This window comes from Vipera ursinii (genome assembly GCF_947247035.1).
Source record: "Vipera ursinii genome assembly, chromosome: Z".
NCBI lineage: Eukaryota > Metazoa > Chordata > Lepidosauria > Squamata > Viperidae > Vipera > Vipera ursinii.
The window spans coordinates 120,187,905-120,199,563 of NC_139517.1; positions in this window are offsets into that span (position 1 = coordinate 120,187,905).

Here is an 11,659-nt window from a genome sequence, read left to right on the forward strand (position 1 = left end):
TGGAGCAACTGTTGGAGAATCACAATGTTTATTGTTAGGACTGCATTCTTTCTTTATGCCTTTTCATTTAGTCTCTGCTTACCGCACCCCACCTTCCCATTTTAATCTGTAGCCTCACTGAAGAAAAACAAAAAACAAAAATCCATCACTGTTTCGGAAGCGGAGGTCCTCCATCTCTCTGCAGTCTGAAATACGCAAAACAAGGCTGCCCAGTTCAGTGCAAGGAGTGCAAAAGGGAGATTCCTGTGCGCCTCACACAGGTGTGTTTGAGATCTAAGCACTGAGTGTCTTTCAGTAGCCCCTTCCTGTACAGCTGCCCAAATCAACAGCCACCATTTTCTTTCTAAAGGCCAACCACATTGGGTGAAAGCTTTTGAGTTCCCTCCATTTCTCCTCAGGGGGCAGATGGCAAACAGAAAAAAGGGGAGGGGATATGATGTTGTGGAACCCAGGAGTTCTTCCAAACGCAAAGAACAAGAGTAGCCTTTATCAGTGGAATGGTGGAGACCTCTAGTGGCTTCCCAGCAGGTCTGCATAAAACCTGCTCAGCAACACTGTTAATGGTAAAAGTGAGTGGCTTAATGTTCAGCATCTTTGCTACTGGTTGTTCTCTTCTCTCCACACCAATATACACCCGCTTCCAAGATCAGATCTCTAATCTGTAGGGCAATGAATTCCACAGAATATACTCCATCAACAAACCTGAAAGTGGGCAGTTGAAAGTTCAGTAATATTTGTCCTTATAAAAACAAATATACATAAAGAAAGCTAATTGGGGTAGGGGCTAAGTTGCTTGGCTACAAAGCAGGAAAACATGGTTTCTAGTCCTCAGTCAGGCATAGAAGCCAGCTAGAAATAAGGAGAAATTTCTTGATAGTTAGAACAATTAATAAGTGGTACAGCTTGCATTTATAAGTTGTGGCTGCTCCAACACTGGATGTTTTTTTAAAAAAGACTGGACAACCATTTGTCTGGAATGCTATACGGTCATTCTGTTGGAAGGACCTGTTGTGGGATACTTTTTACACAACACTGGGGCAGATTTGAGCTCTGTCGGAATACACTGCAACTCTCTTCACCACTTTTAAAGCCAATTTTTCCTCTTAGCAGCCCTTCCAGCTGTCCTGGGAGGTCCCACCCATTTTCCCCCTGATTCAGGTGACTCTGAAGATACAGAGAACCCCCCACAAATGGCCCCCTGGACTCTCTGAATGCTAAGAACAGACCCTCAACAGACTGGATGGCTGCAAAGAATAGAACTCCTTCAATTCCCCACTAATTGGTTAGAACTGGGGAAGCTTCTTGGATGAGAAGTGAAAAGTTGTGGGAACTTTGGGGGAGAGGGATCATGTCACACTGGAATTCAACACAATGCAGGCACCAGTAACTGAACAATGTCAAACTTGTCCGAAACTTTAAGAGAGATGATTTCAACAAACTAAGATACAATTTAGGAAGGGTTCCGTGGATGGAAATCCTAAAGGGGAAAACGAACTCAAAATGCTTGCGAATCTCTGAAAGATGAGATCACAAAAGGGCAATTTAACACAATAACACAGAGAAAAGAGAAACAAGAGACCCCAGACAAAGCCAGCACGGTTTCATAAAGTACTGTGACAAACGGGGGGGGGGGATGGAAATGTATACAAAATGGAAATAGGACACATAACTATAACAGAATAGAATAGGAAAGCTAAGGCTCAGAGTCTCTGGAGATTCTCAATCATCCAAGTCATAGTTGTCCCAAACATGCTTTTTTTTTTCCTTCAAAAGGCAACTGGACTTTCTTGGTTTTTTCTGTTTAAAAACTTTTCACTTCTCATCAGGGGGAAAATGGGTGGGACCTCCCAGGACAGCTGGAAGGGCTGTGTTTTCAGCAAACTAAGAAATAGTTCAGGAAGGATTCCATGGATAGAAATCCTAAAGGGGAAAAGAACTCAAAATCCTTGGGAAACTGAAAAATGAGATTAGAAAAGGGCAATTTAACACAGTACCACAGAGAGAGAAAAACAAGAGACCTCAGACAAAGCCATCATGATTGCATAAAGTACTGTGATACACTGAGAAAAAAAATGGAAGGAGGGACAATAGTATGAATAGAACAGAACAGAACAGAATAGAACAGCAGAAAGAATAGAACAGAACAGAACAGAACAAATAGAATAGAACAGGAGAATAGAGTAGAGTAGAGTAGAGTAGAGTAGAGTAGAGTAGAGTAGAGTAGAGTAGCGTAGCGTAGAGTAGAACAGAACAGAACAGAACAGAACAGAACAGAACAGAACAGAACAGGTGTTGTGATTCAGTGTCAGGCTGTGGGTTCGGCAGTTGAATCGGACAATTCTGAGGAGGAGGAGGAGGAGGAGGAGGAGGAGGAGGAGGAGGAGGAGGAGGAGGAGGAGGAGGAGGAGGAGGGGTTTGGAGAGCCTGCAGAGGACAGTTCTGAGGCATGGCAGAGCTCTCAGCCAGGCCCGTCTGGTTCCTCCTCAGACCCAGCTGTGTGAGCCTGACAGCTTGGACGAGGATGACCCACAGCTGGCCTTCTTCAAGAACGCCCGAAGCAGGAGGCAGACAAGCAGGAGTAAACAAAGGAAGGCAATGGGGCTTCTCAGGAGGAGGCAAAGAGAAGCCACGCCTTGAAACTGTTTAAAAGGAGAATGTGTGGGAGGTGCTGGTTGCTGAAGGCAACCATTTGAACAGCTTCTGATTTAGTCATTCGTATTTGTTTTGCTCTGTTTGCTCTGTTTGGATCTGTTTTGTGTAAATAAATTTGGCGGGCTTCCAGCCTATTGACTTTTGAAAAGGGGTTGTCCCTGACATTTCTGCAGGGCCGGTAGTAGGCTGGAACAGAACAACAGAATAGAATAGAATAGAATAGAATAGAATAGAATAGAATAGAATAGAATAGAATAGAATAGAATAGAATAGAATAGAATAGAATAGAATAGAATAGAATAGAATAGAATAGAATAGAATAGAATAGAATAAGAGTAGCGGGAGGGCTGTTCAGATTGAACCCAGATCGCCTCTTTGACTCCTCTTTCAAACCAGTGGTCATCTGTCCAGAAGGTCAACCTTGCTGTCCTGAGCAGAGTTGACTCTCCTCTTGCAGATGCAAATGAGCAGCCAAATCTTGTCCTGCAAAGTTGTTCTTCGGTGTTGTGTCATTTATTTTATTTTAGTTATTTTAATTCCATTTATATCCCGCCCTTCTCCGAAGACTCAGGGCGGCTTACAAGCTTAGCAGTAGCCTTCATTCTATGTATATGCCTGCTTATTAGGGCTTTCATACACCCCCCAAGCGGCATTATTACAAAGTCAGCTTAATTGCCCCCAACAATCTGGGTCCTCATTTTACCTACCTCGGAAGGATGGAAGGCTGAGTCAACCTTGAGCCTGGTGGGATGCGAACCTGCACTAATTGCAGGCAGCTGGTGTTACTTAAGGAGGCATTAGCCCACTGCTCCACCAAGGCTATTATCATGCATTCCTGAAATGGTTGTTTAGTCCCTTTAATGTGCAGGTCTGTCACGTCTGCAGAACTCACGAAAAGCACCACCACAGGACACAGAAGAGCAATGCAACTCTAAGATAGGCCAGAAGATGATCCGAAGACGCCTATTCGCTTCAGACCAGTTCAAATCAGCGGAAGTAAATGGGTTACTTCCCAGAGCCCTGAAGGAGCTCACAGAATTGATCTTGGAGTGCCAGAACATAATATTTCACCGTCCTTGGAGTACAGTGAGGCCACCAGGGAAAGAGCTGTGGTGCTGCAGACTATGGCCCCCTTCGACAAAATGCAGATACTTGGATATACCATGTATTAAACTTTTAGTGCATTGAACTCCATTCCTGTTCCTGGTTATTTGTGCCTGACAAATGCTGTGGACATTGTTTACTTAGACCTGAGTAAGGCAGTTGAAAAAGCAGACTGCAGCCTACTTCTTGGTAAGACAGAGCAGTGTGGGATAGTTACTACCACCACCATATGGATTCACAATGGGGTGACCAACTGCACTCAGTGGCTGGTCCTCAATGGGGCTCCTCCTATAGGGTCTCCTGCTTGAACAGGGGGTTGGGCTAGAAGACCTCCAAGGTCCCATCCGATTCTGTTATGCTGTTAGACAACCTAACCCTAACCTAACTCTTAGAGGAATGTTTTGAGGGATAATAAGAGATGGTGTTTTAGATTTCTCAGTCTCGAATAATACTAATAACTAACAACCCGCCCCCCCCCCCACACACACATACATATTCTCCACACACAGAGAGACTGTTGTTTTACATGCATTCCAGCTGTGGTAGTCCCAAACTGGATCCTTAAGTTGCAAATAAGCTGCTTATTCAGTCACCCTCAGGATATGCCCAAATTATCCTCTTGAGAGTAATACCCCCAGTTTAACATCTGATATAGGCAAATATTAATGCAGGTAGTCCTCAGCTTATGAGCACAATTGAAACCAGAACTTCCATTGCTAAGCTAAGTGGTCCTTAAGTGAATTGCACCTGCATTTTGATTGCATGGCACTGGGGATGCTACTATGGTCATTAAGTGTCTGGAATGGTTGCAAGTCATTTTTCCAGTGCTGTTGTAATTTTGAACAGTTGCTAAAGGAATGGTTGTTAAGTTGAGGACCACCTGTAGCAGGTATCACAGTAATAAGCAAAATCTGGGTTTGGGACACCAAGGGAAGGGGGGGAGCACCCACCTGGGTTTTTCCTCATGCCTTTCATTCTTTCATTTTCAGACTCAATTTCAGTCAATTTATTTTGTCATTATCCTTTTCTGCCGTGTTCAATTTTAATCCGCACTGTTAAAAACAAAAAGTGTTTTCTTGGGCATGGTGAGTGACTAAGGTTTCAAAGTTTAGTTTGGAGGTGTGCCAGAGATCATCTCCATTTCCATCCCATGGCATGAGAGTTTTTCTTTCCTTGAGGGACACCATAGCTGGTCAGTGGCTAGAGCAGGGGTGTCAAACTGCCGGCCAGTGGGCCGGAGCGTCACGGAGAAACCGTGCCCATCCCATTGCCGGCAATGGGAAAAAGTTCCGATACGTTGCGAGACGTCACGTGACATCATGAGTTTGACATGTCTCGGCTAGAGTCTTAAGCCAGCCTTGATGGTAAGTCAATAGGTGGATAAATTGAGGTTATACTCCAAACTAATTCTCCAGGTTTTTAATGGCAATAAGTGGCTGTTGTTTGCATGAATTTCCTATTCCCTGTCATTAGAAATCATCAGCCACCTGTTGTCTGGCAGATATTCTACTGAAGTGTCACTTCCTTTAAAATACCATCATAGGAAATAATGCATTCCTCCTGGAATCTAATGCAATGCAGGGTTGAACTTATGAAGATTAACCTGCCCATAGTGGACATAGGATGCCCCAGTCCTTGAGGCTGATTACAGGTTACAATAAATCATATTAAGAGGGTAGGGACAGCTGTCTTAATGATAGCTTAAGCAAAAAAAAAAAATCTGGGTTGGAAGTGAATGTTTGATTCAGTACACCATCCAGGGGAATTCCTTCAGAATAACATGTTGGCTCAAATTAGAGCAAGATCTGAAATAAAAGGCAACTTGTTTGAAGCCAGAAAGAGGCATTACTTTCCAAATCTTTTATTGGCTGTGCATCTCACAGAAGCTGCTCTTGAGATGTCCCAAAGATGCTTTTTAAAAAGCAACTAGAGTTGCTTGTTTTTTTTCCCCTTGAAAAAAAAATGTTTAGCTTCTCATCCAAGAAGCTTCTTCAGTTCTGACTACAGCTCTTCAGCCAGAAAAGTCCCCTGGATAATTGAGAATCTACATAGATACTGTTGAGATGGCATGCAAACTGGGTGTTTGATCGTATTGGGGAGAATGGATCTCCCAAAAACCTGTGAATCACAAAATAGCTTTGGTAGCTAGTTTACGATGAACGTGTAGAAATTTTCCAGACCACTCAAAATTCTACCTTACAGACAAATGCAGCTTTTTAGGAGCCGGAGGAGGAGCGGGGGCAGGAAAGGGGGAGGCAGAGAGGCAGACTCAACACAGTCTTGAATGAGACCAATGACTTGTATCATCTGAAAACTTTGGTAACATAACTGAGGATCCTTCAAAATGTACCCATTGATATATAGAGAGAAGAGTAATTTATTTATTTATTTTATTTATTTTTGGGACTTATATGCCGCCCTATCTCCCGAAGGACTCAGGGCGGCTAACAACAATAAAAACAACAATACAAAAGTTAAAAGAAATTAAATAAACAGCCCCAAAATAAATTAACTAAACAATTAAAAATTAAAACATTTTAAAAACCCTGACGTCAATCCAGGTCAGCCTGATGGAAAAGGAACGTTTTGAGGCCGCGGCGAAAGGACTGGAGATCCGGGGCCATCCGGAGCTCAAGGGGGAGCTGGTTCCACAGGGCTGGCGCTCCCACAGAGAAGGCCCTCCCCCTGGGGGTCACCAGCCGATATTGTCTAGCCGACGGCACCCTGAGGAGGTCCTCTCTGTGTGAGTGCACTGGGCGATGGGAAGTCGTCCCCGGCAGCAGACAGTCCTGCAAATATCCCGCAAATAATGGAGAGAGCACAGGGCCCTGGGGGGGCGGGGCGGGGCTAAATGAATGGGTATTCAATGTGATTTTAAGTAGCAAGACAAGAAGATAGTCTTACCTTATCTTGTCTAACCTTGATAAGAAATAATGGATGAAAACTAATCCAGGAGGAAAGTAACTTGGAATTAAGGAGAAACTTCCTGTCGGTGGGGACAATTGACCAGTGGGACAGCCGGCCTTCAGAAGTTGTAGGTGCGTCATCACTGGAGGCTTTCAAGAAGAGACTGGACAATTACCTGTCTGAAATAGAACAGGATCTCCTGCTTGAGCAGGGGTGTGGACTAGAAGACCTCCAAGGCCCCTTCCAGCTCTATTCTGATTCTTAGCTTCACCTGTTGCTTTCTATGCATCTGTTTATAATCCACCTACAACAATGATGGCGAACCTTTTAGAGACCAAGTGCCCAAACTGCAACCCAAAACCCACTTATGTATCATCAGGTGCCGGGTGAGCATGGCCCATTGGGTGGGCGTGGCCAGTTGGGGAGGTGTGGCCCGTTGGGTGGGCATGGCAGTGATGTAACAGCAGACTGGGTGGGACTAAAAAGTTCAATCAATCAATTCCAACTTTGTAAGATCTTTTTTTTTCCCTGAGAAGTTGAAATTGATTGATTGATTGAACCTTTTTTTCTTTTTTTGCACACGGCAGCGGAGGCCTAAAGCGAAAAAGGTTTATAAAACCCAGGCCTAGGACTGGGGCAAGGGCACGCGTGCCCACAGAGAGGGCTCTGTGTGCCACCTGTGGCACGTGTGCCATAGGTTCGCCACCACGGACCTACAAGTTTGATCAGGCATAGCTAGCTGAGTCAGTTTAGATAGAAGGATTTTTGGAATGATGGTACTGAATAGTAAGGTAAAGGTAAAGGTTCCCCCGCACATGTGTGCTAGTCGTTTCCGACTCTAGGGGCCGGTGCTCATCTCCGTCTCAAAGCCGAAGAGCCAGCGCTTGTCCGAGGACGTCTCCGTGGTCATGTGGCCGGCATGACTAGACACCAAAGGCACACAGAATGCTGTTACCTTCCCACCGTAGTGGTCCATATTTTTCTATTTGCATTTTTACGTGCTTTCGAACTGCTAGGTTGGCAGAAGCTGGGACGAGTAACAGGCGCTCACTCTGCTACGCGGCACTCGGGATTCGACCCGCCAAACTGCCAACCTTCTGATCGACAAGCTCAGCGTCCTAACCCACTGAGCCACCGCGTCCCTTATGGTACTGAATACCGAGCTACAAAAAGGGCCCTTGCGTAGGCCATTGGGGATTCAAGTTGTTGTAAGATATAGTGCAGAGTCATATTAACAGCATCATCTGCTGATCTATTTGCATGATAGGCAAACTACAAAGGGGTCTGGCAGAGGATCCATGACAATTTAGCTCCTTGATGGAGCATTTATTGGGCACCGGGATTATAGTAGAGTGTTTGAAGCAAGAAGAGACATAGCACATCTCTAATGATTTATTAAAGGTGCAGGTGAAGATGAGGGGCAGTTGATCAGCACAGACTTTCAAGCAAGAAGGAGTTATTCCATCTGGGCCTGCTGCATTTGCGGTCTTTTGTCTATGAAATAGACCTCACACCTCTTTTTTAAGGATCACCAGAAGTGGGGAGTCCAGAGAGATTGAGTCAGATGTTAATATGTTCTTATTATTAGGTTTTAATATTTTATACATCATCTAGGGGACGCGGTGGCTCAGTGGGTTAGGACGCTGAACTTGTCGATTGGAAGGTCGGCAGTTTGGCGGGTCGAATCCCGAGTGCCGCGTAACAGAGTGAGCGCCTGTTACTCGTCCCAGCTTCTGCCCACCTAGCAGTTCGAAAGCACGTAAAAATGCAAGTAGAAAAATAGGGACCACTACGGTGGGAAGGTAACAGCGTTCCATGCGCCTTTGGCGTCTAGTCATGCCGGCCACATGACCACGGAGACGTCCTCGGACAAGCGCTGGCTCTTCGGCTATGAAACGGAGATGAGCACCGGCCCCTAGAGCCAGAAACGACTAGCACGCATGTGCGGGGGAACCTTTACCTTTTACCTTTACATCATCTAGAATCCTTTGGGGTTGAGACAATCAGTCAATCAACCCATCAAGAAAATCTTGACCTGCAAACTAAGAAAATAAGTGTCTTGGTCTTAATGAGGAACTATCGCACAGCATAACTCATAAAGTTCGTTACATCAGCAGCTTTCTAGTCACACTGATCTAAAGCCATGCACCAGCTTAAGCCAGAAGAGCTGCAAACAGAATCCATGCTGTGAAACACTCCATCTCAGAAGGCTTTCATCAGTTGTATTCAGCACAAGAGTCCGTTCGTCTTTTCCAGAGGAGGCAATTATTACTTGGCAATTAGGTTCAATCAAGACACCTCAAGAGCAGCTGGTAATCTGTCACCCCAAAGCCTCATTTACAACCATGATGGCCTTTTTGCTGTGCTAATTTTCTGCTGCTCAAGACCATTTGCATCATCAGCTGGAAAGAAAAACCATCAATGCAGGAGGAAGGGGGCAGGAAGCTGAGAGGCGGGAGGGGAAAGATGGAGAGATGAGTTAGGAAATGAAGGCCACCAAAAACAAATGGAAAATTTGGCTGAGGATCCACAGGGGCTGTCATGTCTGCCTCAATAGAGAGAAATAATCTTCAGCGATGGGATTTGCTGGAGATGGCAAAGTTAACTACACTAATTTGAGAAAAGAATCTAACTAGCTTTATTTCTGGTCCTTTTGCTCAAAAGAGATAAAAATGAAACTTTGATTTTGGGTTTTGGTGATTATAAGTAGATTGTTGTTATAGAAATGGATAGTAGTTACTATATTTATACAAGTAAGAAGTTGATATTATAATCTTGTGTAATTTACTACACTGAACGATTTACCTCTCCCCAAAAAGGCCATTTGTCCAGGATGCAATATAATCTCCTGCCTTGGGCAGGAGGTTGGACTAGAAGACCTCCAAGGTCCCTTCCAGCCCAATGATTCTATGATCCAGAGTTTTTTTAGAAGATAAGATGATAATTTGAAGACGGGATATCTTTAGGCCTAAGTTTTCAATCATCCTCTTTCCCATGTGTTCAGTCCTTCGCACTAACGAGAGAGATCTAGGACCATCAGCCCTCTAAATGATGCTGGAGAGCAAATCCCATCATGCCTGACCATCCCTAACCAGGGCTCATGGCAATGGGAGTATAGGTAGTTCTTACTTAGTGACCATAATTGGAATGGGCAACAGTTGTTAAGCAGTGCAGCCGTTAAGCAAGCATCACATGATCCTGACTTGTGATTTTACCAACTTGTCTACTTGTTGGAAGCTTGCTGTGAAGTGCACATATGGCAAACATGTGGATGCAGGATGCTATGATGGCCATGGATGTGAGGTTGTTTTCAGCATGACTGTAATTGTAGTCACTAAACAGGGCAAATGTTAAGTGAAGACTACCTGTAGAACAATCTCAGCCAGGAAATGTCATCTGACAGGGTCCAGGAAGAGAGCCTCAGAAGATCCAATCCCTGGAGATCATGTTGATCTCAACCCTGCCAGCCTTCTGGAAGACCATATAAATATGTTTTTGCCAAGGGGCAAGGAGGCCCAGAATGTGCTAGATCCAGTTGGCAGAATAATACAACAACAGAGTTGGAAGGGACCTTGGATGTCTTCTAGTCCAACCCGTTTGGGCAGGAAACCTTATACCATTTCAGACAAATGGCTGTCCAGTCTCTTCTTAAAAACTTCCAGTGTTGGAGCATTCACTGCTTTTGGAGGCAGGTTGTTCCACTGATTAATTGTTCTGTCAAGGAATTTCTCCTTAGTTCTAGGTTGCTTCTCTCCTTGATTAATTTCCATCGTTTCTTCTCCTGCCTTCAGGTACTTTGGAGAATAGCTTGACTGCCTCTTCTTTGTGGCAGCCCCTGAGATATTGGAAGAAATATATCATGTCACCCCTCGTCCTTCTCATTAAACTAGACCACAGGTCTGTAACCCGCGGCTCCGGAGCCGCATGTCGCTCTTTCAGCCGTCTCCTACGGCTCCCAGTCCTCTGCCATGTGCAGTCCCCCCCCAAAAAAGAGGTGAGACTAAAAAAGTTCAACCAATCAATTCAAATATGCAGGGTAGGTGCATATCTCGCCTTGGCTCCACACTTCAGTCAAACCCTGTTCTGCGCATGCATGCATGTACGTGCATGTGCACACATTTTTTGTGGCTCCCAGTTTTTCCTTTTGTGAGGGAACCCGTTCCAAGTGGCTCTTTCACTGTTTCAGGTTGCTGACCCCTGCACTAGACGTACCCAATTCCTGCAACTAATCATCTTTGTTGCTCTTCTCTGCAACAAATTTTAGCAGGGGAGTTGAGTTTCTAATCTTAGCAATGTAGTTGAGTTCATCCATCAATAATACACAATACAATTCAATGGCTGTATTGTGTTATTATTGGTGGATGGATTTACTTTAATGTCTTATCAATTTTGTTGGTTCCAAATGGTTTTTGGTTTTTTTTGTATTGTTTTTAGATTGCTGAGTTATTCTGTCCCTTTATATTATTTTTATTTTGGTACTATTCAAGTTTTCTTAAATCCGATTCTTGGTACTGGTAGTCTTCAATTTACGGCCACAATTGAGCTCTAAATTTCTACTGCTATTAAAGTGTTTTTGCCCCATTTTATAATCTTTCCTGCCACAGTTGTTAAGTGAATCACTACAGTTTTGAGCTAGTAACATGGTTGTTAAGTGAATCTGGCTTGCCCACTGACTTTGCTTGTCAGAAGATTGCAAAAGGTGATCACCTGACCCTGGGACATGAAGCATCCAAATTTTGATCACATGAACAGAGGGATGCTGCAACGGTCGTGGGAAAAATAGTCATAAATCACTTTTTTTCAGTGCTGGTCACTCTGGTCATTAAATTAATAATTGTAAATGGAGAATTACCTGTAATTTATCTTGAGTACTTCAGCTGAGAGTATCATTTTCTAAATAAAGCAGATGGGAGGCTAGGGACAAAATATCTTAGTTCAGACAAAATTAATTTGCTTTGCTTAAAATGTATTCTCATAGTTTTAACTTGGAACTCGG